This window comes from Anomaloglossus baeobatrachus, chromosome 11 (assembly GCF_048569485.1).
Source record: "Anomaloglossus baeobatrachus isolate aAnoBae1 chromosome 11, aAnoBae1.hap1, whole genome shotgun sequence".
Taxonomy (NCBI): domain Eukaryota; kingdom Metazoa; phylum Chordata; class Amphibia; order Anura; family Aromobatidae; genus Anomaloglossus; species Anomaloglossus baeobatrachus.
In genome coordinates this window covers 98,836,732-98,860,688 of record NC_134363.1, presented here as the reverse complement: position 1 = coordinate 98,860,688, position 23,957 = coordinate 98,836,732, and the positions used below count along the sequence as shown (strand labels likewise).

The following is a 23,957-nucleotide window of genomic DNA, read 5'->3' as shown; positions in this document are numbered from 1 at the left end:
AGGATGCCACTAAGTTTCCTCAGTGTTTGGTATTTTAATGGCTTTGTAACAATGAGCTTGAGTGTGCAAAGCAGAGGTGCTGCAAATAGATTTGCACATTTGCACTAGTGGGACACTAATGGAAATCCAACAGCCACTTTTAGGATGCCACTAAGTTTCCTTAATGTTTGGTATTCCAATGGCTTTGTAACAATGAGCTTGAGTGTGCAATGCAGAGGTGCTGCAAATAGATTTGCACTAGTGGGTCACTAATGGAAGTCCAACAGCCACTTTAAGGATACCTCTAAGTTTACTCAGTGTTTGGTATTCTAATGGCTTTGTAACAATGAGCTTGAGTGTGCAATGCAGAGGTGCTGCAAATAGATTTGCACCAGTGGGACACTAATTGAAGTCCAACAGCCACTTTTAGGATGCCACTAAGTTTCCTCAATGTTTGGTATTCCAATGGCTTTGTAACAATGAGCTTGAGTGTGCAATGCAGAGGTGCTGCAAATAGATTTGCACTAGTGGGTCACTAATGGAAGTCCAACAGCCACTTTAAGGATGCCACTAAGTTTCCTCAGTGTTTGGCATTATAATGGCTTTGTAACAATGAGCTTGAGTGTGCAATGCAGAGGTGCTGCAAATAGATTTGCACTAGTGGGACACTAATGGAAGTCCAACAGCCACTTTTAGGATGCCACTAAGTTTCCTCAGTGTTTGGTATTCTAATGGCTTTGTAACAATGAGCTTGAATGTGCAATGCAGAGGTGCTGCAAATATCTTTGCACTAGTGGGACACTAATGAAGTCCAACAGCCACTTTTAGTATGCCACTAAGTTTCCCCAGTGTTTGGTATTCTAATGGCTTTGTAACAATGAGCTTGAGTGTGCAATGCAGAGGTGCTGCAAATAGATTTGCACTAGTGGGTCACTAATGGAAGTCCAACAGCCACTTTTAGGATGCCACTAAGTTTCCTCCGTGTTTGGTATTCTAATGGCTTTGTAACAATGAGCTTGAGTGTGCAATGCAGAGGTGCTGCAAATAGATTTGCACTAGTGGGACACTAATGGAAGTCCAACAGCCATTTTTAGGATGCCACTAAGTTTCCTCAGTGTTTGGTATTCTAATGGCTTTGTAACAATGAGCTTGAGTGTGCAATGCAGAGGTGCTGCAAATAGATTTGCACTAGTGGGACACTAATGGAAGTCTAACAGCCACTTTTAAGATGTTACTAAGTTTCCTCAGTGTTTGGCCTTATAATGGCTTTGTAGCAATGAGCTTGAGTGTGCAATGCAGAGGTGCTGCAAATATCTTTGCACTAGTGGGACACTAATGAAGTCCAACAGCCACTTTTAGGATGCCACTAAGTTTCCCCAGTGTTTGGTATTCTAATGGCTTTGTAACAATGAGCTTGAGTGTGCAATGCAGAGGTGCTGCAAATAGATTTGCACTAGTGGGTCACTAATGGAAGTCCAACAGCCACTTTTAGGATGCCACTAAGTTTCCTCCGTGTTTGGTATTCTAATGGCTTTGTAACAATGAGCTTGAGTGTGCAATGCAGAGGTGCTGCAAATAGATTTGCACTAGTAGGACACTAATGGAAGTCCAACAGCCACTTTTAGGATGCCACTATGTTTCCTCCGTGTTTGGTATTCTAATGGCTTTGTAACAATGAGCTTGAGTGTGCAATGCAGAGGTGCTGCAAATAGATTTGCACTAGTGGGACACTAATGAAGTCCAACAGCCACTTTTAGGATGCCACTAAGTTTCCTCAGTGTTTGGTATTCTAATGGCTTTGTAACAATGAGCTTGCGTGTGCAATGCAGAGGTGCTGCAAATAGATTTGCACTAGTGGGACACTAATGGAAGTCCAACAGCCTTTTTTAGGATGCCACCAAGTTTCCTCAGTGTTTGGGATTCTAGTGGCTTTTTAACAATGAGCTTGAGTGTGCAATGCAGAGGTGCTGCAAATAGATTTGCACTAGTGGGACACTAATGGAAGTCCAACAGCCTTTTTTAGGATGCCACCAAGTTTCCTCAGTGTTTGGTATTCTAATGGCTTTGTAACAATGAGCTTGAGTGTGCAATGAAGAGGTGCTGCAAATAGATTTGCACTAGTGGGACACTAATGGAAGTCCAACAGCCACTTTTAGGATGCCACTATGTTTCCTCCGTGTTTGGTATTCTAATGGCTTTGTAACAATGAGCTTGAGTGTGCAATGCAGAGGTGCTGCAAATAGATTTGCACTAGTGGGACACTAATGAAGTCTAACAGCCACTTTTAGGATGCCACTAAGTTTCCTCAGTGTTTGGCATTATCATGTCTTTGTAACAATGAGCTTGAGTGTGCAATGCAGAGGTGCTGCAAATAGATTTGCACTAGTGGGACACTAATGGAAGTCCAACAGCCTTTTTTAGGATGCCACCAAGTTTCCTCAGTGTTTGGGATTCTAATGGCTTTTTAACAATGAGCTTGAGTGTGCAATGCAGAGGTGCTGCAAATAGATTTCCACTAGTGGGACACTAATGGAAGTCCAACAGCCTTTTTTAGGATGCCACCAAGTTTCCTCAGTGTTTGGTATTCTAATGGCTTTGTAACAATGAGCTTGAGTGTGCAATGCTGAGGTGCTGCAAATAGATTTGCACTAGTGGGTCACTAATGGAAGTCCAACAGCCACTTTTAGGATGCCACTAAGTTTCCTCAGTGTTTGGTATTCTAATGGCTTTGTAACAATGAGCTTGAGTGTGCAATGCAGAGGTGCTGCAAATAGATTTGCACTAGTGGGACACTAATGGAAGTCCAACAGCCTTTTTTAGGATGCCACCAAGTTTCCTCAGTGTTTGTTATTCTAATGGATTTGTAACAATGAGCTTGAGTGTGCAATGCAGAGGTGCTGCAAATAGATTTGCACTAGTGGGACACTAATGGAAGTCCAACAGCCACTTTTAGGATGCCACTAAGTTTCCTCAGTTTTTGCTAGTATAATGGCTTAGTAACAATGAGCTTGAGTGTGCAAAGGGCAGTTGGGCACAGTGGCCGGGTTGTGGGTCAGTGTATAGGAAAGAAAGCCTCACTTTCTATCCCTCCTAATGGTGAACTGCAGCAAGAAACTCCCTGACCTTAGCTACACCGACGCTCTTATCTGTAGCTGTTAAAAACTTTTTCCACGGACCTGACTGTCACCTATCTATGGCTCTGAGCCTGCTGTAATTAGCTCTTACAAGGGCTGAAAGAAACTTCTATCCCTATTCTGTATAGCGCTGTGTGTAGAGCGTACACAGCAGTATCGGAGACAGGATCTGCACCTGCGGTGACTGACACCCAGACGCAGAAGGCAGATAATGGCGTCCAGACGGGCAGATGCCCGTATTATGCCCTGCATTATAAATACGGGCATATGCCCGTCTGGACGCCATTATCTGCCTTCTGCGTCTGGGTGTCAGTCACCGCAGGTGCAGCTCCTGTCTCCGATACTGCTGTGACATGGACATGTGACATGGACATCCTATCACACATGCCGTTGCTTCTCTGGCTAAAAGTCCACTTAGCTGTGTGTGTGTCTGGGATTGGCTGACATGCTGACCCGCCCCACTACACGCACGCTTAGGGAGGGAAGGAAGAACAGAAAAAAAAAAATGGCGATTGCCATTATCCCAGCAGCAGTGATCTGAACGCGCTGTTCCCGCACACTATACGCTGAAATTTCATAATAGTGTGACTTACACTATTACAGCGGAAAGCCAGCTAGTAATTAGCTTGACTTTTTGCTGCTAGAACCGTTCTCGAACGTAACTAGAACTATCGAGCTTTTAGCAAAAAGCTTGAGTTCTAGTTCGATCTAGAACAGCCCCCCAAATCACTCACACCGCGAACTGGAGAACCACGAACCACAAAACCGCGCTCAACTCTACTAATCAGTAGGAAGTGTACAAGCCTTTACTTTGAATGACACATTTGCGGCTACAGTACATGACTAGTCTCTCACACTGTTCACACATGTGATTTTGGTCCACTCTTCTTCCAGTCTCTGTCACAGTTCTTTGACTGATGTGGGTTTCTTGCTCATAACTTTGTCCAAGGATTTTCCAGATGTTTTCTATTTAGATCAGGACTCTGGGCTGGCCATTTCATAGTTTCAATGGTTTCTATTTCAAGAAACTGCTTTACCCATTTTGCCGTGTGACAAGGGGTATTGTCCTGTATGAAAATTGCTGGCTGATTGAGTGAAGATCACAAGAAACCAAGTGTTGCTGAAGAAGGTTCTGATAAGACACTTGCAATCACTCTGCCAGAACCTGTATGAGAGGTCCAACTCCAGCTGCAGAAAATATTCCCCAAACCATAACACTTTCTCCACCAGCTTTGACTGACTTCTTAACACACTTTGGGTTCCGTCTTTCCCCAGTTTGTTGATGAACATAATGTAGCGCCCCTAAACCCTTCAGGGCACTACTAGATACTGCATCCTGTCAAAGATGAAGGGCCTACTACCAGGGACTTGGAAGATCAGTGCCAGTAACATCAAAACACATAAACATCCTCAGGTTCCCTCTCCCAATCATTGGTGAACGACTAGTTTGGGACCCAATGGATGGCCACCCAGGGGTTAAGATGATCCAGTCCACTAGATGACAAACAGGGGGGGAGGAGTGAGACAGAGGTCAAGTCTATAGTGACAGTTGTAAGAGATGGATGTTTCTTCAGACGGGGTTGTGTAGCAGTGACCTAGCTGCTGAAGGAGAGTGGTTTCCAGGGAGGGTACGGCGAGGTACCCCTGGAATCATAGCACCGATGGGGCACAGGGCCCTAGGTGAGGTGAACACTTCATGCTACCTGACAAATACCTGCACAGTGAGGGGAACATTCATGACCTCACTGACCCAAGAGTCTGGGGGCACCAGTAGTAACGAGAGAGCCAGGGACTGGAACAGAAAACTGACCCTACAGGGTTCACAATGCCAGCCGTACGGACCAGAGACTGACGACAAACAGTAGGGGACGCCCAGACACTCCAAGCCACGGGGTTCCACCAAACCAGTGAGAGGTGCAGGGTAAAGAAGCCACCAGATTACCACACCGGTACTGGGACAAAGAGACCAGGGGTCGAAACCAGCCGTCCTCAGTGAACCAGCATTACCACCGCTGTGAGTAAACACCAGTTGCACTGCATTCCCATCATGTGGTCTCTGTTCATTCCATGCCACACTCCATCATCCACCCTCTGGGGCTCAGCCCTACTTGCGGAGGGCCCAACATCCAAGATGCCATCACCATCAGCCCCGGTGGCAATAGACTGTGCAGCGGTGGCTCCATCTACCTAGCTGCAACCCACAAGTGGCTTTACAACATAAACTCTCTAATCTCCTCTGTATATAAAACCCTTGCAAGCGACCCCCCAGGGTCACAAAATTGGGCATCGGCCATTTCACACCCGTAGCACAGCATCCCCATACATATATGGCTCGGGACCGAGTACCCCATAGCCCTGGGGTGGGTCAATAATGTTTCCCTTCAGACGCAAAGAAATTAAACTACTTGCTTTCATCAATAAAATGAACTGTGGACCACTTCACCTCTGTCCACACAACATGCTCCTCACCAAACATGAGTCTAGCCTTTTGATTCTTTCTGCTAATGAGAGGTATGGCCACTGCAGAGTGGGCTTTCAGTCCAAATGCTCTTAAATGTTGTGACACTGTATGATGAGACAAATCCTTACCCTGTTCAGTGCTGAACTGGTTAGAAATTTCAGCTGTAATGTTAAAAAGATTACCCATAGAGATTCTCCACATTATCCCGTCCTCTCTTGAGCTGTCTTTTGAGGGCAACCAGCCTTCTTGGGGGACTTGAAAGAGTTTGTGATGTTATAAAGATGCAATATTCTCAAAGTCACAGACTTTAAATGAGCAATTTTTCTTGCTATGGCTGATAGGGTCACCCCTTTGGCTTTCATCTGGAGACAACCTTCTCCAAGAGGGTTTCAGTCACTTTGGAACGGCACACCATTTTTGCAAAGTCAGCATAAACTGGAAAGTTAGGCTGCCAGTTACATACAACTTGTCAAATAATAAAAGGAAATGAACACCAGGTGCCAGATTACCACCAATAACTTGCAGGTATCTGAAAGTGTTCTCTAATCCACAAATCCACAGTATGGTTTACATCAATATACACTCATAAGGTAGATAACTTTGGAGATAATAATGTCCCAGGGCCTACTGATAACCTCAAATGACCCTACCCCGATATTACCCTACCTAACAACGGAGTGCACCCTATGTTATGATGCCTCCATTCAATGGTGGCTGTCCCTACCTCACATTCAAATTCCCTAACACCAGCACCCAAGAATAGGGGGCGACGAAAAGGAGAGGGGAGGAGGTCAAAATAGACCAAATTGTTAGAACAACTGCACAAAGGAGGAACAGAGTCCAAATAAGTTAGACTGAATTCAAAGAAATGCTCCGGATGTCTATACTTAACTTCCCAAAGGAAGATCTTGTTATGATCCCTTCTAATTACAAAAGCAGTAAGTTAGATAATCAAGGGATTCAATGGAGCCAATTCTGTTAGCTCAAAAATGATATAAAGGTAGGCTATAGTAGATAGTTTAGAGGACTCCATTCATTCCTGCTGCACCAGAAGAACGGATGAATCACTGCACCGTCTACACTGTCCTGAATCTGTGGTGTGGGGAAGATCTTTCAACTACAGGCTACCTGTATATAATTTTGGAGCTGTTATTATATCGGGCCTCCTGTTGAACCATTTTACAGGGAGAAACGTGTCAAGGCGTATGAGGCAAATAAACAACTGCATGTTACAAAGAGGACATTGCACATATTTTAGTCCATACAAGAACTAGCAGAATCAGCTGGTTGTTTTATCCATTTGTCTTTCCTCCTATATATGTTTCTTTGTACCCTACACTTTGACAGAATACCTGTGCCTGATTTCTTATGTATCTTTACATGTGATGCCCCAGGTTTCTCTAGTTAAACTTCCAGTTGGCAGTCATTATTTTTAACTAATAAAAAATTGTTATATTTGACCTAATCGGTTTCTCTTAGAATTTTTTGTTTTAAAATTTTGGTGCCTTCCATATATTTTTGTAGGTCCATTACATCCATATGACCCACACACGATTGGGATATATGCATTTGTCATTTACGCTTTAATCCTCATTTGTGCAGTGTAAGATTGTGCTTTTTTGATCTACCTTGGTATGAGCACAGATAAAGCATACAGCTACAGGCTGAAGCCCACAGCCGTGTGCTAATCTTGGCTGCGATAGGGCCGGAAGTGGGTTTTCTGCAAACAGTTACCGAACATTGCCAAATTTTGAGCAAAGTGTTTGTGCAGCTGAGCCCGAATGAACAGGCCAAAGCTCATACTAAATCGGAAATTGGCAAACACGAATCAAACAGTTTCGTTCATCTCTACTTGCCTGTTCTACTTTTAGCAATAATACTTCTCCTGTCTTGGTTAAAGGCAATCTGGAATTGAAGTTCATAAAATTCTAAATTGACGGATAGTGAGAGGGTCTATACAACATTTGATGCATTAAGAAGGTTATGGTCAAAAGAGAGATGTTGGGTCCCAGATAGTGACATTAATGCTAACACATTAGCGATATTGTGTCAGACAGCTTCATCACTCTTTTCCTGAAAAAAACTGGTCCAAGGGTTAAGATACCCGTCACACAAAGTTTTGCACAAACTTAGCTGACTGTCATGGCAGTGTTGGGTTCTGTTCAGATTTCAGATTCTGACATTCCACCTGCTAGTTTCTCTGGTGTCTGAGATCAACACAGGCAGACTCAGGCATTGACCTTCTATATGCTGATTCATAGGTAGGTTAGCAAAAGTTAATCTCTGCTGGTCTGTTTCCTCCTTTGATCACATGTTGAGGGGAGGCCTGTCACATCTCGTCCCCTCCTATTTATGCTGGTTGAATCCTTTCACCCATGCCAGCTATAGTTTGTCGATGGTGGTCTGTGAGGTGTGATATCCCAGACTTATTGGTGAAAGTTGTGCTTATTACTTTGTGCGGTTCTGGACTTTGCCCCTGTTGTTTTGTAGCTTTCATCCTGCTCTTGTTTTTCCTCCTGAAACTCTTTTTGTCTTAATCTTTGTGTGTGCATACTGTGTGACAGAGTTTTGGTTTTCCTTTGTCTGTTTTTATCTGTGGGCTTCATCTCACTCCTGTCACTTCCTGTGGGAGGAGGAGGGGGAATTAGATCAGGACTGGTGAGAAAGAGGGCCAGGAAGGAAACTCAGGCTTGGATGTGTGTGGGTGTGTGATCACAACAGGTCCTCTGCTCGGCATCTGGTGAGTGTAATTGCGGGGTGCCCGCTGTCTACAATGAAGTGTCCTGCAGTATCTGTAAATTTTTTATCTACACAGACTCTTCATTATTGAACTGAGACTAGGGCTTATTTTCAGGGAACGGCTTGTATTTAAGCCTTGCTCCGAAAATGCTGAAAATCCCTGCTGGGGCTTATTTTTGGGGGAGGTCTTATTTTTGGAAAAACACGATAAGTGTCAGACTCTCATATAACCCAGATCCAAACATTTAAAGTGCAATATGCAAACTGTAAAGAGGGGAGGGCAGGATGAAACTGTCACAGTGTTCACAAGCTGCTCCTACTGCTAAGCTACTTATTTGGAGGAGAAATCATATCCATAATGAACATTGAAGAACTCAATCAATGCACGGCTACAGCAGAACAGGGTGGATAGTTAACATACCCATAGGAGGAAGTAGTAGCTCACAGCAGCATACTATCACAGGGTAGAGCTGAATCCCCAACGTACATTTCGCATAAGTGTATGTTAAAGTGCGGCTTTAACATACACTCAGGGGAGGTCACAACTTCTTTGTTCTATTTTCTCTCATGCTTCATGGAATTTTTTGCATACCTGTTGGGATATCAGTAGCTGTTACCCACTGGTTTATATACCAATCATGGTTATATTGGTATATTTAACTCATAATATTTTCATTTGGCAGCAGGAGCTGACATCCTGCTTTAGCAGAAGAAACAGAAGACAACACCCAGGGCTGCTGTACAGTATGTATAGTATCTATATAACGGTCAGGCAGAAAATTAACGATGTGCACATATAAGAACAAGAATGCAAAAAGGCTCATTCAAATTGGGTGATTTGTTACACTCTGAAAGTCTCACTGAAAAGGATAACCCCCAGTTTTGAAGAGCACTTTTCCATTTTTGATTTTGTGTGGACATGTATTTTTTCTACTTTGCAATTGTATAAAAACTACATTATCAATCACTTTACATAGCTAATCACGTAGTATGTGTAACTTTAGCAGAAATAGCACTGACACACAGGACTACAGTAGCTGGTAGTTGATAGCAATCACATGCATGCCACTCTCCTTTTTGTTACTGCAATATTTATTTTTATTCTCTCCTTGATTATTGCTGTTTTTGTCAGCTTTTGTTGGTTAGGAAAGCCGGAGTAACGAAAATGGCTGTCTGGAAGCAGCTTGAGGAACTAGTTAAATTGTTTGTTATCATTTCAATCTTAAAGTCTGCACTCTAATTGAAATGGGAGGGAACTAGTAGTGAGTGATATCTATATAGAAAAACAAAACTCGGTGAAACTTTTAAAGCTAAGGGAAAACTCATAGGGACACAGACATTCTGCAGCAGCAACAGACGATCCCTGAATCAAACAATTGCAAGCAGCCAAAATATACAGTAAAGTAGTTTACAAATATGAAATCAAGGACAACTGAACCTGTGGCAGAAATCTGAATCCGGCTCCCGGAACATTCTCCTCACTGCAGCGTACTAAAGAACAATCACAGAATTGGAGAATTTGGGATAATTACTCAGAAGGAAGTTTAAGTTCTTAAAAAAAGAAAGGTAAGGAAATATTTTTTTTTCCTCTTTTACTTCCATGTTCTTTTCATGCATTTTAAAGGATATCTATTGACATCATGGGGATAAATAACAGTGGTTCATTGCATTCTCTACATAACATTTTTCCGAATAAACTGGTATGAATGAAGATAATAACTATATTGAAGGGCTGGACTACCTGGTAAATTTGTATTCAAAAAAATTGCCACACGAGACAAAATTAGGTGGGTGACTGATCGTGGAGTCGTCTAGTGTTTTGCAAGCTATGATTACCTGCCATTGGTAGCCTATAACCAGAATTTGTTCAATTAAATTTGGCCCGACCAATTATTGTTTAGGTTTGATTAGCCATTATAAATCAACTGTATACAAATTTACATATGATGATATTATGTCATACTTAGAGCCAAAGATGGGATAGGTTCTCATCCTCTCATATTAGATAAACTGTCTTAAGCTCTAAATATCAGGTTCATTCATGATGCCATAATTCATCTGTGTAAGTAAGCCCCTGATAATATTGTGGAAAAAGTTTAACTTTTATTGCTGGTACTTCACCGTTACAAAAACAAACTGTGAAGTGAATATTAGGATGAATATTGGGTCTATTTCACTTTCTTAGCTGTCGGTCTACTTTGTACCATCATAGAAATGAGGGGACTTGTTTTTTGTATTCATATGCAAACCAATTGATGCTAGCTTTCAAATTGTAAGGTAAAGAAAATGTTCTTCACTTTTTTAGACAAATTATTCAACAAATATGACTGCTAAAGAGCTTCATCCATATACAACTCTGGCAAAAATTAAGGAAACCACTGCAAAATTGTCAATTTTTTTTATTTTTCTCTTTATAGGTATATTTTTGAGTAAAATGTAAATTGTTCTTTTATTCTATAAACTACTGACAACATGTCCCCGAGTTTCAAAGCAATAAATTTTGTATTTATTTTTTGAAAATGAGAAATGGTCAAAATAACAAAAAAAATGCATTGCCTTCAGACCTCAAATAATGCAAACAAAACAAGTTCCTAATCATTTAGAAACAACAATACTAATGTTTTAACTCAGGAAGAGTTCAGAAATTAATATTAGGTGGAATAATCATGATTTTTAATCATAACTTTCATGTGTCTTGGCAAGCTTTCCACCAGTCTTTCACACTTGCTTTTTGATGACCTTATGCCACTCCTGGTGCAAAAATGTAAGAAGTTCTTCTTTGTTTGATGTCTTGTGACTATCCATATTCTTCTTGATTACATTGCAGAGGTTTTCAACGGGGTTCAGGTCTGGAGATTGGACTGGCCATGAGAGGGTTTTGATGTGGTGGTCCTTCATCCACACATTAATTGACCTAGCTGTGTGGCATGGCGCATTGTCATTTTCAGCTTTGCCCAACACCAGGTTGTCTAATAGTTAGACGAAGACTTGGAGAGGTGTACAAGCCACAGTGTCTTGCACCCTCTGTGAAATTTGGTGGAGGATCGGTCATGATCTGGGGATGCTTCAGCAAGGCTGCAATTGGGCTGATTAAACTTTGCTAAGGATGTATGAATCAAGCCCCATACAAGGTTATCCTGGGTAAAACAGTTGCTTCCTTCTGCTCAGGCAATGTTCCCCAACTCTGAGGACTTTTTTTTCCAGCAGGACAATGCGCCATGCCACAAAGCTAGGTCAATCAATGTGTGGATGAAGGACCACCACATCAAAAACCCTGTCATGGCCAGCCAAATCTCCAGATCTGAACCCCATTGAAAACTCTGGAATGTAATCAAGAGGAAGATGGATACTCATAAGCCATAAAACTAAGAAGAACTGCTTACATTTTTGAACCAGGAGTGGCATAAGGTCACCCAAAAGCAGTATGAAAGACTGGTGGAAAGCATGCCAAGACGCATGAAAACTGTGATTAAAAGTCATGGTTATTTCACAAAATATTGATTTCTGAAATCTTCCTGAGTTAATACATTAGAATTTTTGTTTCTAAATTATTATAAACTTGTTTTCTTTGCATTATTTGAGGTCTGAAAGCAATGCATTTTTTTGTTAGTTTGACCATTGCTCATTTTCAAAAAATAAATACAAAATGTATTGCTTGGAAATTCAGAGACGTTGTCAATAATTTATAGAACAATTTACATTTAAATCAAAATATACCTATAAAGAAAAGTCAGAAAAACTGAAAATTTTGCAGTGGTCTCTTAATTTTTGCCAGAGCTGTAGCTAAGATCACACCCTGTTCATCACTACATGCATAAAGCAAAAACAAAGTTATGTGCTTGTGTGGAAAGTATCTTTTTATATTGAAATGTGTGAGCTACTTTCCTGAAACTAAACTAGCTTATGATATCATATATGATAAACCAAAAGGTTTCATAACAAAAGTCAACGGCTCCATATGCAACAGTCAATGACAGTATTTGCAAACATTATTTTCAATTCTATTGCCCAAACATGACATACACAGATCCCTAGCAGTGTGGCAACAAAAAGATGTATTTGTGTTATTAGAAATAAAGAAAAAAGGGAAGAAAAGCAATAACAGCAGTTCTTTAATAAACTCCACCTATAATGTAAAAAAATGCATAGCATTGAAATGTTATTTTCTTCTACACCAGAACCTCCCATAACCACCACCTTATATGATATATATGTATTATATTATATATAGTAATAAGCAAATACTAAATTTTGGGGTTTGGATCATTTGTACCAAATGCCTAGTACTATTCCAGTATTAGTCACGAATAATGAACCTAATGCAAGTCAATGGGGAACCTGAGCATACTTGTTGGAGATTTCCCCAAAAAATACTCAGGTTCACCATTGACTTGCATTAGGTTCATTATTCGGGACGAATATTGGAATAGTACTAGGTATTCAGTACGAATAATCCGAACCTGAATATTTAGTATTCCCTCATCACTAATTATATAAAGTATATTAACCACTACAACGCACAGAATTATGGCTTATTATACTGACTTGAGCAATAAAATATATTGTAAGTTTTGGAGTATATAATGAAATGTATATGCATATCTGCCCACTACTTCACAGCTCAAACACTCTAAATCCGCCTTGCAAGTGAAAAAGGAATATTATACTCCATTCAATTGCTCTGAAAAAATACCACAGATTTTTATTCCGACCACAGGTAAAAAAAACATTTTCTAAAATATTGTGTGTTTATTTTTCAGACAGATTTTGCACAAAAACATGCAGATTAATTTCTCCCATACCACTATTTCCATATTATCTTGAAAGTTAATAGATGAACTAGACAATAAGGTATAACATAAATTCTTGATATTCCATTTCCAAATAAAAGTCGATTTTTAGATTTTAATCTCGATCTTCATGTTATAGGGTGTCTATCCAAAGAGCTACAAGAGCTGTAATTACATAGTAATACACCCCCCATTGGGGTTTAAGTATGATAAATGCACTATAAGCATAGGAGATTAAAAAAAAAATAGTGAGAAGAACATTAATAGAACATCATGCAATGATAAATAACAGTAGTATATCTCCCCAGTGGGATATCTAAAGGTAAGTACATCATTAGACATGAATAAATACATCAGTGTTAAAAAACACCATGCAGTAAAAGCATAAGGGAGGAAAGACAAAGTGTGATAGTTATCATCTGACGCCTGACATGTATTTTGCTCAGTGGCTTCCTACAGTTGTGCTCAAAAGTTTACATACCCTGGCAGACTTTTTTTTTTGCTTTCTTGGCCTTTTTTTTCCAGAGAATATGAATGATAACACAAAATCTTTTTTTTCCCACTCATGGTTAGTGGTTGAGTGCTGCCATTTATTGTCAAACTACTGTGCTTTCTCTTTTAAAATCATAATGACAACCAAAAACATCCAAATAACCCTGATCAAAAGTTCACATACACCAGTTCTTACTAATGTGCATTGCCCCCTCTAATATCAATGACAGCTTGAAGTCTTTTATAGTATTTGTGGATGAGGCTCTTTATTTTCTGAGAAGGTAAAGCTGCCCATTCTTCTTGGCAAAAAGCTTCCAGTTCCTATAAATTCCTGGACTTTCTTGCATGAACTGCACGCTTGAGTTCTCCCCAGAGTGGCTCAATGATATTGAGGTCAGGAGACTGAGATGGCCACTCCAAGTACATCCCATGCGCAACATCCGGGCTGATGAGTGCAAATATGCCTCCAGCATTTGCTGATAACAAGCTGAATTCATCTCTCCTTCAACGTTGTCCAAGTTTTGTATGCCTTTGTAGCTCACACATCCCCACATCATCAGCGATCCACCGCTATCTTTTACAGTAGGAATGGTGTTCTTTTTTATCATAGGCCTTCTTGACACCTCTCCAAATGTAACTTTTATCCTTGTGGACAAAAAAATGATTTTGGTCTTATCACTCCAAATTACCTTGTTCCAGAAGTTTGGAGACTTGTCTCTGTGCTGTTTGGCATATTGTAGGAAAGATACTCTGTGACGTTTGCACAATAATGGCTTTCTTCTGGTGACTCGACCATGCAGCCCATTTTTCTTCAAGTGCCTCCTTATTGTGTATCTTGAAACAGCCACACCGCTAGTTTTCAGTGAGACCTGTATTTCACCTGATGTTATTTGTGGATTTTTCTTTGCATCCCAAACAATTTTCCTGGCAGTTGTGGCCAACATTTTTGTTGGTCTACCTGATCGTGGCTTGGTTTTTACAGAGTCCCTGATTTTCCATTTGTTAATCACACTTTGAATGCTGCTGACTGGCATTACCAATTCCTTGGATATCTTTTTGTATCCCTTTACTGTTTTATACAGCTCAACTATCTTTTCCCGTAAATCCGTTGACAATTCTTTTGCTTTCCCCAAGACTCACAATCCAGAAACGTCAGTAGCTGGATGAAAGATGCAAGAGTCTTTCTGGATCCCAGAAACTTGCTCAGCTTTTATACACACACACTGATTACAAGCAAACAGGTCACAGGTGAGGATGTTACCTTTATTAGCCATTCAAACCCATTTGTGTCAACTTCTGGGCATGTTATCAAGCCAAAATCACCAGAGCATGTGAACTTTTGATCAGGGTCATTTGGATGTTTTTGGTTGTTATTATGATTTAAAAAGAGAAAACACAGTAGTTTGACAATAAATGGCTTCACCCAACCACTAACCATGAGTGGAAAAAAAAGATTTTGTGTTATCATTCATATTCTTTGAAGAAAGGCTTAGAAAGCAAAAAATCTGCCAGAGTATGTAAACTTTTAAGCACAACTGTAAGAAAATGGATGACACATCACTAGAATTGGGGTCTTAGCCTCTACATTATGCTGCTCTCTGATGGGGCAGCAAAAACCTGGTGACAGGTTTTTTTTTTTACATTGGGTATACGCGCATGACACAGATTCTGTATACAGATGTCTATGACAGGAAAATCTGATTTATATACTGTTATGGGGTTGTTTCTCTAAATTTTCCCTGCCTTAATATGTATTTAACCTTTAAGTGAATCTCCTCTTCTTAACACCAGACCACTTGAAAGGGAACCTGTCAGCAGATTTGGGGCCTATAAGCTGTGGACACCACCAGTGGGCTCTTATATACAGCATTCTAACATGCTGTATATAACAACCCAGACCGCTGTGTAGAACATAAAAATGACTTTATAATACTTACCTAAACAGTCGCTGCGGTGTAGTTGGGTCATATGGGTGTTTTCTTTCTCCGATGCCGACGCCTCCTCCTTCAGCCATCTTCATCCTCCTTCTGAAGCCTGTGTGCATGACACATCCTACGTCATACACATTCGCCGATCCTGCACAGGCGCACTACAATACTTTTATCTGCCCAGCTCATGGCAGATCAAAGTGCGCCTGCGCAGGACCTCAATCCCAGCGAGTGTGGATGATGTTGGACGTATCATTCACCGCAGCTTCAGAAGAGAAAGGATGACAAAGATGACCGAAAGAGGAGGCGCCGGCACCGGAGAACGGCGATGCCCATATGACCCAACTCCAATGCAGCGACCGTTTAGGTAAGTATTACAAAGTGATTTTTACGTTCTACACAGTGGCCTGGGCTCTTATATACAACATGTTAGAATGCTGTATATAAGAGCCCACTGATGTTGGCCGGAGCTTATAAGCCCCAAATCTGGTGACAGGTTCCCTTTAAGTCCAAAATTCTGTTCTCATTAATTTCTTAGTATGTCTATGTCAACTGAACCTTTGTTTCACTAAAAAATGTGAAGGATGGATATAATTCAAGCTCTAAGGCAGCACTGTGTCCTCTTCAATCCAAGGGGGAAGGTGTGTGGCCCCAGGGAATGAGAAAGTAATGGCATACTCCAGCCATCACTTTCTTCAATGGAAATAAGCTTTATTTCCTTTTCCCGAATTTTCCCGAGATCGTAACATGATAAACCCTTATCTCCATTTTTGAGAACTATTAGACACTAGAAATGTTACTTGATAACAGTTTGGACTTGTAATTACAGGCAGAATAACATTTAGATCTTTTTTTAAAAAGCTGAAAGATCAATGTTTACAAATATAAAAATGCTTTAAGTAAATAAATATTATCTCTGTTTAGAAGAAAGGTTTGCTTCTGTTTTTCATTTTGTTTCTATTCATTAAATCTGCTTGTTGTTCTTGCTGTTTATCAGGCAACACAATGGTGTCAACCATTTTACCTCAAGAGATATCAGTGGAGCTAGATGAAAATCAAGTGGAGTTCCATACCTATGGTAAAGAGCAGCCTGAACAGAGCACCAAAGACCCATATTTGCTCAGCACCACAACTGGTGGGATGGAAAACTCCTGTCACCGCTGCTTGCTGGGATTTGGAATGGTCACCCTCATAATTGGAATTTCAACTACAAGTTTATTCTATGCAAGCAAAACAAATGATTTCATTCTTTCCATTCTGGGCCATTCAATTCTGTCCATGGGGATATTGTCCATCTTATTTAGTTGTATTTGGCGTTACTATAGGAAACGACAAAAGGCAAAGTTGAATGAGGATTTAGCAGAATTATTTTATGAGAATCAGCAGAAGAAATTTCGCATCTAATAGATTGAAATATGAATATGAGATATTAAAATAGAAATATAATAATGGCTCAAAGATATACATGTCCATTCATTCTTGCAGGGTTTACTTCTTCTAAGGCCTCTGTCACACGTTCATGCCTCCGGTACATTTTCTCACGTACCGGAGACACCTACACACGTGGACCAATGTATTCCTAATGTACTGGACACACGTAAGTATTTTTGGACGTAACGTGTGTCCGTGTGTTTCTCACGCCAACATGTCCGTTTTTCTCCGGCATCATGGGTGTCACATGGCCCACACCCGTACCACACGGATGTAGAGTGGATGCGGTCCCGTGTGACACGCACAGGACAAACACGTGTCATGATTTTAAAATAAAAAAAAAAAACATACTCACCTCCACCAGCCCTGCAGAATCTTCCACTGCAAACAGTTTCTGGCGACCGCAGCTCATTATGAGCGTGTTCAGGAGGTGGGCGTGATGTCACCGGCGCTAATCTCCGCCCCTCCGCTCGGCCGTAAGCAGCAACAGCGGGGAGTGGGCGGGGCTGGAGCCGAAGATCAGTACCCTGGACAGCAGCAAGGACCACGTGACGTATTAAAATTACCGGTTTTCCATGTGTTATCGTGGATAGCACACGTAGAACACATGTGGCACGCACGTACCGGAGACACGTACTTACCAAACGCAACACACAAGGAAAATACGTGTCTCGCGGCACGTGCGTGATTATCACGTGAGTGTGACAGAGGCCTACGGCAGACTGATAACCGAGCCTCTGCAAACATCACCAGCAAGAGCTAAAATTAAAACTTAGCCCTATGTTCATCATAGTTGGATCTGCCAAACTAAGCAATATAATAAGATGCTGCATAATTAAAGGGTATATTTCATCAAGTTAATTTTAGTTTAATTTACATATGTAAACAATAAATAGTGTTAATTTTGTTTATGATATATCTACTTATTGTAGCTCTGGGACTGTCTTATGAAAATGGTCAAAAAAAGACAGTTTGTGTGATAGGAAGCCATAGATTATAGCCTCCTCCAGCAGTGATAAGGAATAGTAGGATCGTAATGTAAGGAGTCTTATCTGTATGTAAAATATTATTATCCTGACTCTTCTAGGCCTCCAAAAGTAGAAAATAGCTAATAGTGTCATTCTATCTCCACACACCAATGATGATCAGATGACTGCTGCCCATGTGCCAGTTTATAAAGCAAACTGTGTGCTGAGATCTACAAAAATTAAAGCCTTTATGAGAGTGTCAGTGCCTAGCGGAATAACTTTTAAGATTTTTTTCTTTAACAGCAAAAATAAGAATAATATGGCTGAAATAAAATCTGATTTCACTTTTTCCTATCCAATAAAATTTCTTGTTCTGCCCATTGAAATCCTATTATAATTGGGAAAAAACGTCAAAACAGAATTTTGCAATATGAATGAATTTTGTAAAATAAATCAATAGGAAATCAATTAATTCACATGTGAATGATAAACAAGGCAGTGACCCGACAAAGGAGCGTAATGTAATATATGGAATGTCACCCCCTGGGGGGACTCAGGAAAGTAAAAGGTTAATAATTTCATCTGATTGAACATTCCCTTTAAGGGGTACTTTGCACGTTGCGACATCGCTAGTATCGGCTAGCGATGCCGAGCATGATAGTACCCACCCCCATTGCACATGCGATATGTGGTGATTGCTGCCATAGTGAACATTATCGCTACGGCAGCTTCACACGCACATACCTGCACGGCGACGTCGCTATGACTGCTGAAATATCCCTCCTTCAAGGGGGAAGTGCATTCTGCGTCACAGCAACGTCACCGCAACGTCACAAATCAGCCGGCCAATAGAAGCGGAGGGGCGGAGATGAGCGGGACATAACATCCCGCCCACCTCCTTCCTTCCTCATTGCCGTCGGGGCGCAGGTAAAGAGATGTTTGTCGCTCCTGCGGGTTTACATACAGCGATGTGCTGCCGCAGGAGCGACAAACAACATCGTACCTGCGGTCGATCCGACATTATGAAAATGACCGACGCTACACAGATCACCGATTTTCGACGCTTTTGCGATCGTTTATCGGCGCATCTAGGATTTACACGTTGTGATGTTGTTACCGGCGTTGGATGTGCGTCACTAACTACGTGACCCCGACGTTATTACGGATGCGATGTCGCAACATGTAAAGTACGCCTAACACCTGCTAGATATGAGTACCTTAGTTAATGCCATTTCAGATATTTCACGCCTTCCCATGTTTCTTTTTCATCTACTTCATGACACATAGACACCAAGGAGAAAAGCAAGCCTATGCCAATCACCATAAAATAATACATTTTAATCAAGGAATAATAAAAAGGTACAAGAACATATATAAAACTACAACAAGCACAAGGAAAGAATGGGGGAAGACACCTGTCAAACTCAACTGGTATGGCACAAGAAAGTACACTGTAATATGTATCAAAAAAGGTATAAGAATAAAGGTAACAATAATACATCAATAAATAAATTCCTCAGTATAAACAAATATTACCATGGCAATGTATCAATCTATAGTGATGAATATGTGGTGCCCCTGCGGCTTCAGGCACCACAGGGTACTGCACCCCCTTTAGGGTGTAGTATTCATCCTGGGTCCAAGGAAGGTTGATGCTGGTTTACACATCCCCAACACACAGTCAGTGGGTTGCCCTCCCCAATGGGGACTGGGCCAGGGTTGGATCACAGTAGGGGGTCACTAAAGCGTTGGGATTACAGAACACCACCGCACCAGGGGCTCCCCGATCCACTGAAACCGGGGACTCAGGGTCAGGGAGAAGCAACCACCAGGGGGAATCAGGAGCACACAGTGGGAGGGAAGAGCAGGTTGACCTAGTGAGAGTAGTGAACCAGCCGGTGGCAGCGGCTGGGGGCAACAGCTCAGAACACACAACACAACTACAACAGAGAAAACAGCTTCAGACACAGAGCAGAGTGGACGTGCCGCGAGCAGCTCTGGGGGTCAGGGTGGCGTTCAACATGGTCGCCGGGGAGAAGCAGGCGGCTGCTTCCACAGGATCGACGCTGTCGGGATACAGAATCCTTTGGCAGATATACTGAATGTTATCTACCAACTCTGCAAGGGTTGCAGGGAACAGCTAGAACAGTCACCGTACCCATCCCACCTAGTCTGCAGCAATTAGCATATACGATCTGGGATTGAGGACCGGCCCCATTACAAAACTGCGCTATCAGCATACAGAACGGGACACTTTACTGACACCAGGACCCTCAAGTGCTTCAAGCCACACTGGTCCGATACTTAGCACATCAAAGGAGGAAAAGGCTCACAGGCTGACACACAGACTGGACTTGACCTTTCACGGATCTGGGATTAGCTGGAGCCCATCATGGCGGAGACAGGTATTCTGGGGCAGCACCTGACTGACTTGTGAGTAATAACACCTGGAACCGCAGCCCCTGTCTCTGCATCTCTTATGCCAGCGCCGGTGCCCAGCGCTGCGGCACCAACGGGGACTACCACTACCCTCGCCATCCTCCCGGGGTAATCCCGCTCCACCTGTGGGGAGCGACACCATCCCGGCTGCACGTGACATATGACCCAGTGAGAGACCTTGCAGCGGTGGCCCCATCCCTGGCCCTGTACCATAGGTGGCATCATGATCTTAAAAAGACTTTCCTAACCTCCAACTACAACCTCCATCCTCCCTTCCACCCTCCAACCCTCCTTCCTGTACGCCTCAGGTTAACGGAACCGGGCCTGACCACCCCGTGACGACACAGAGGATCTGCACCCCCGGCCCGGCAATGAGTAGGTTAAAACAGCTGCACCGTGGGGCGCTACAAATACATAAAAAGTAACAGATAACAGTGTGTCAAAAATAGCAGCAAGTTATGAAGGCAACAGTATAAGTGCCACAGTGCACATGTAATTACCAGTCCAGTGAAACACATGTAGGGACCACGTCCCACAGCACTCGACGCGCGTTTCGCAAGAAAAGCCCTCCTGGATGAAGCCCTTACATGTGGCTCACTGGACTGGTAATTACAATGTTGCATTCATAAGTTGCTGCTATTTTTGACACACTGGTGTCTGTTACTTTATATATATTCATCACTATATATTTATGGATTGCCATGGTAATGCTTGTTGTTTACACTGAGGAATTTATTGATTTATTATTGTTACCTTTATTCTTATACCTTTTTTTGATACATGTTACAGCGTACATTCTTGTGACATACCAGTTGAGTTTGCCAGGTGTCTTCCCCTTACTTTCCTTGTGCTTGTTGTAGTTTTTTATATGGTATTGTACCTTTTTATTATTCCTTGATTAAAATGTATTATTTTATAGTGATTGGCATAGGCTTGCTTTTCTCTTTGGTGTCAATCTAATTTTTGCTAGATGCTTTGATGTATGGGTTGTGTTATAGGTTGTACTTCATGAAACATGCCAAGAGTGACTGACATTCTGTAGTTATCATAACAAAGGGTAAAAATTAGGGATAATTGAATACCTTAATATTCGCTTCGCCGAATACCCAGCGAATACCTCACCGATATTCGACTATTCGCAAATATTCGACGCCCAATGTTAGTCTATGGGAAAACAGAATAATTTTACGTTGGAGCCAATGGTGACCTGTGATGACTGAGGAAAAGGCTGAAATCGATGGGAAAAGGCTGAAACAGTACGGGCACAGCCTGTAGAAAGTGCCTGACTGCATTTCTGGTGTCATGGAATAACGTGCTCAGAACAGCACGCGCCGTTTACGTAGTCGCCAGAACAAGCTCTCAAACCAAAGTAAAAGAGGGGAAATTGCTAAGAAACAGTTTCTAGTGCCTAATCGCTAATAAAACATCAAATCAAGCACGGACCTCCAAAAAAAAAAAACACTTTAGCATATGTTCACATGTTTCATTTTTTAAATTTTTCCTTCTTTTTTGATTAGAAAGGTCAGTAACTTACACATTATATTGGTGTCTGTCTCACACCTCCATTTTTGGGACATATTTGACAGCACTTTAAAAGGTCAGCTCCAATGTGCCCGTTGGGATGTTGAACTTGCCCTCCTCCTCCTCTACCAGCACCACCGGCTTCAGTGGCCCTCTACTCAAATGTAGGAAGGGCCACTGGCTGTCCTCAAATCTCAGACTTCTTAGGGCTCTCAGGTGGGCCCTGTAACATACATTGGGGAGGGATGGCAGTCATTTGTAGTTTTCTGTGTCCCCTATATCCTTAGTGTGAAAGTTGGAATACGTACCCCATAACACTTTACAGTGCTATTGAAAATGTGGCCACTTGGGTGTTGGCTTTGCCTCCTCCTCCTCCACCAACACCACCGGCTCCAGTGGCCCTCTATTCAAATGTAGAAAGGGCCACTGGTTGTCCTCAAATCTCATACTTCTTAGGGCTCTCAGGTGGGCCCTGTAACATACATTGGGGAGGGATGGCAGTCATTTGTAGTTTTCTGCGTCAGCTATACCATTAGTGTGAAAGTTGGAATACATACGGTACTCCATAACACTTTACAGTGCTATTGCCAATGTGGCCATTTGGGTGTTGGCCTTGCCCTCTTCCTCCTCCACCAACACCACCGGCTAGAGTGGCCCTCTATTCAAATTCTATTTAAATGATTCAGTAATGTATGTTTTATGGACATATGAACGCCACGCTGGGACATCAAAGCTGATGTCGTTGATGATGATTGCATCTGACCAAAAGCAGGTTGGGATCGGGAGGCATCATCGCCTGCTTCCTAGACCGCAGTTTGTGAAGCATGCAGCACCGTGGAAGTGGCAATTGTTTCACTCTGGAACTCAGGCTTTATTCCACTAGCTAACACCAAGGATTTAAAAAAAAATCAGTTTCTCCAGGGGGGAATGGTTCAAACACCATGTAGCACAGCATCAGAAGGTACTCATAATAGCTCTCTACAGCTTTTTTTAAAGAAATTGGTAAGATTTGCAACAGATCATAACATGCCAAGGAGTTTAATACATTCAGTTCCCCTTGACTGTACTATTGTAGATGCTTCCTTCTTGCTATGCACTAATCCCTTCATCCCACATTCCCCTTTGAATGAAGACATGACACCCGCTTGGATAATTTGGCCAAATCAGCCTTTATTACACAAACATGACATTAAATAAATACCTTTCTTTAAAGCGAGGAGGGTTCTTGGAGCTCCAAAACCTGGCGGATGTTCCCATAAGATTGATAAACCATCCGGAGTTGTCCCCAGCCGCAAATGACCACAAGCTCGGGGACACCATGACCGGAAAACCATTTCCCTAACACCGACTCCCAGGGGACCCCACCCTGGAGAGCCCCAAAGTCTGCCAGGTAATTACCATTCCAAATAAAAGAAGGGGGGTTGCCATCCACCTGATTTACAACCCCCCACCACCATTTTACCACCAACTCCAAGAACCCCACCTCACTACCGCCACCACGAGCATTACCTGAGACCTCATAATGCGAGTCACCCCACCAAAGCGCTCGCTCCACCTTCCTGAACACCTGCTAACCACAGGTGCATCCACCGCACTGACCTGTCCGTTCCAAGCCAAGAAACTCCCCACTGCCCTATCCACCTTAATTTCAGTCCTGTCGATCCCCTCTATCGACCGAACCACCAGTAAGGTTTTGTAGGCACAATATCCGACCGCACCATCTTCACCTCTCGGGGAGGCGGAGCATAGCTGCAGTAAACCTTGGCAAATAACTCCAATTTAATCCCCCATAGGGGGGTAACCCCACATAATTTTCACCCGTGTGCAACACCAGCACATCGGGGGCACGATCCAACCTTAAAATGGTGAAAATCCAGTGCTACCTTAGACCACTCATACCTGAAACCAGATCCAAAGCACTAGAACGTGATCTCTCAACCAACCCCGCTGGCACTCATTCCTCCACTCATCTGCCAGCAGCCCCCACCCCACCCCAATTTAGGACAGTGACCCAATTATTCAACCAGTGGAAAGTAAAAACCGGTCTTTTGAGCGCTAGTAATAGATCTATTAGT

General features: G+C 42.2%; 1 long non-coding RNA gene across 1 annotated transcript; it reads left to right on the top strand.

The window, feature by feature from the left end:
* The first annotated feature begins 9,633 nt into the window (after positions 1 to 9,633).
* On the top strand, positions 9,634 to 17,865 carry LOC142256255 (uncharacterized). The gene is made up of 2 exons (XR_012727504.1): positions 9,634 to 9,879; positions 16,521 to 17,865. It is a non-coding gene; the product is annotated as an uncharacterized LOC142256255 (long non-coding RNA).
* Positions 17,866 to 23,957: the final 6,092 nt, after the last annotated feature.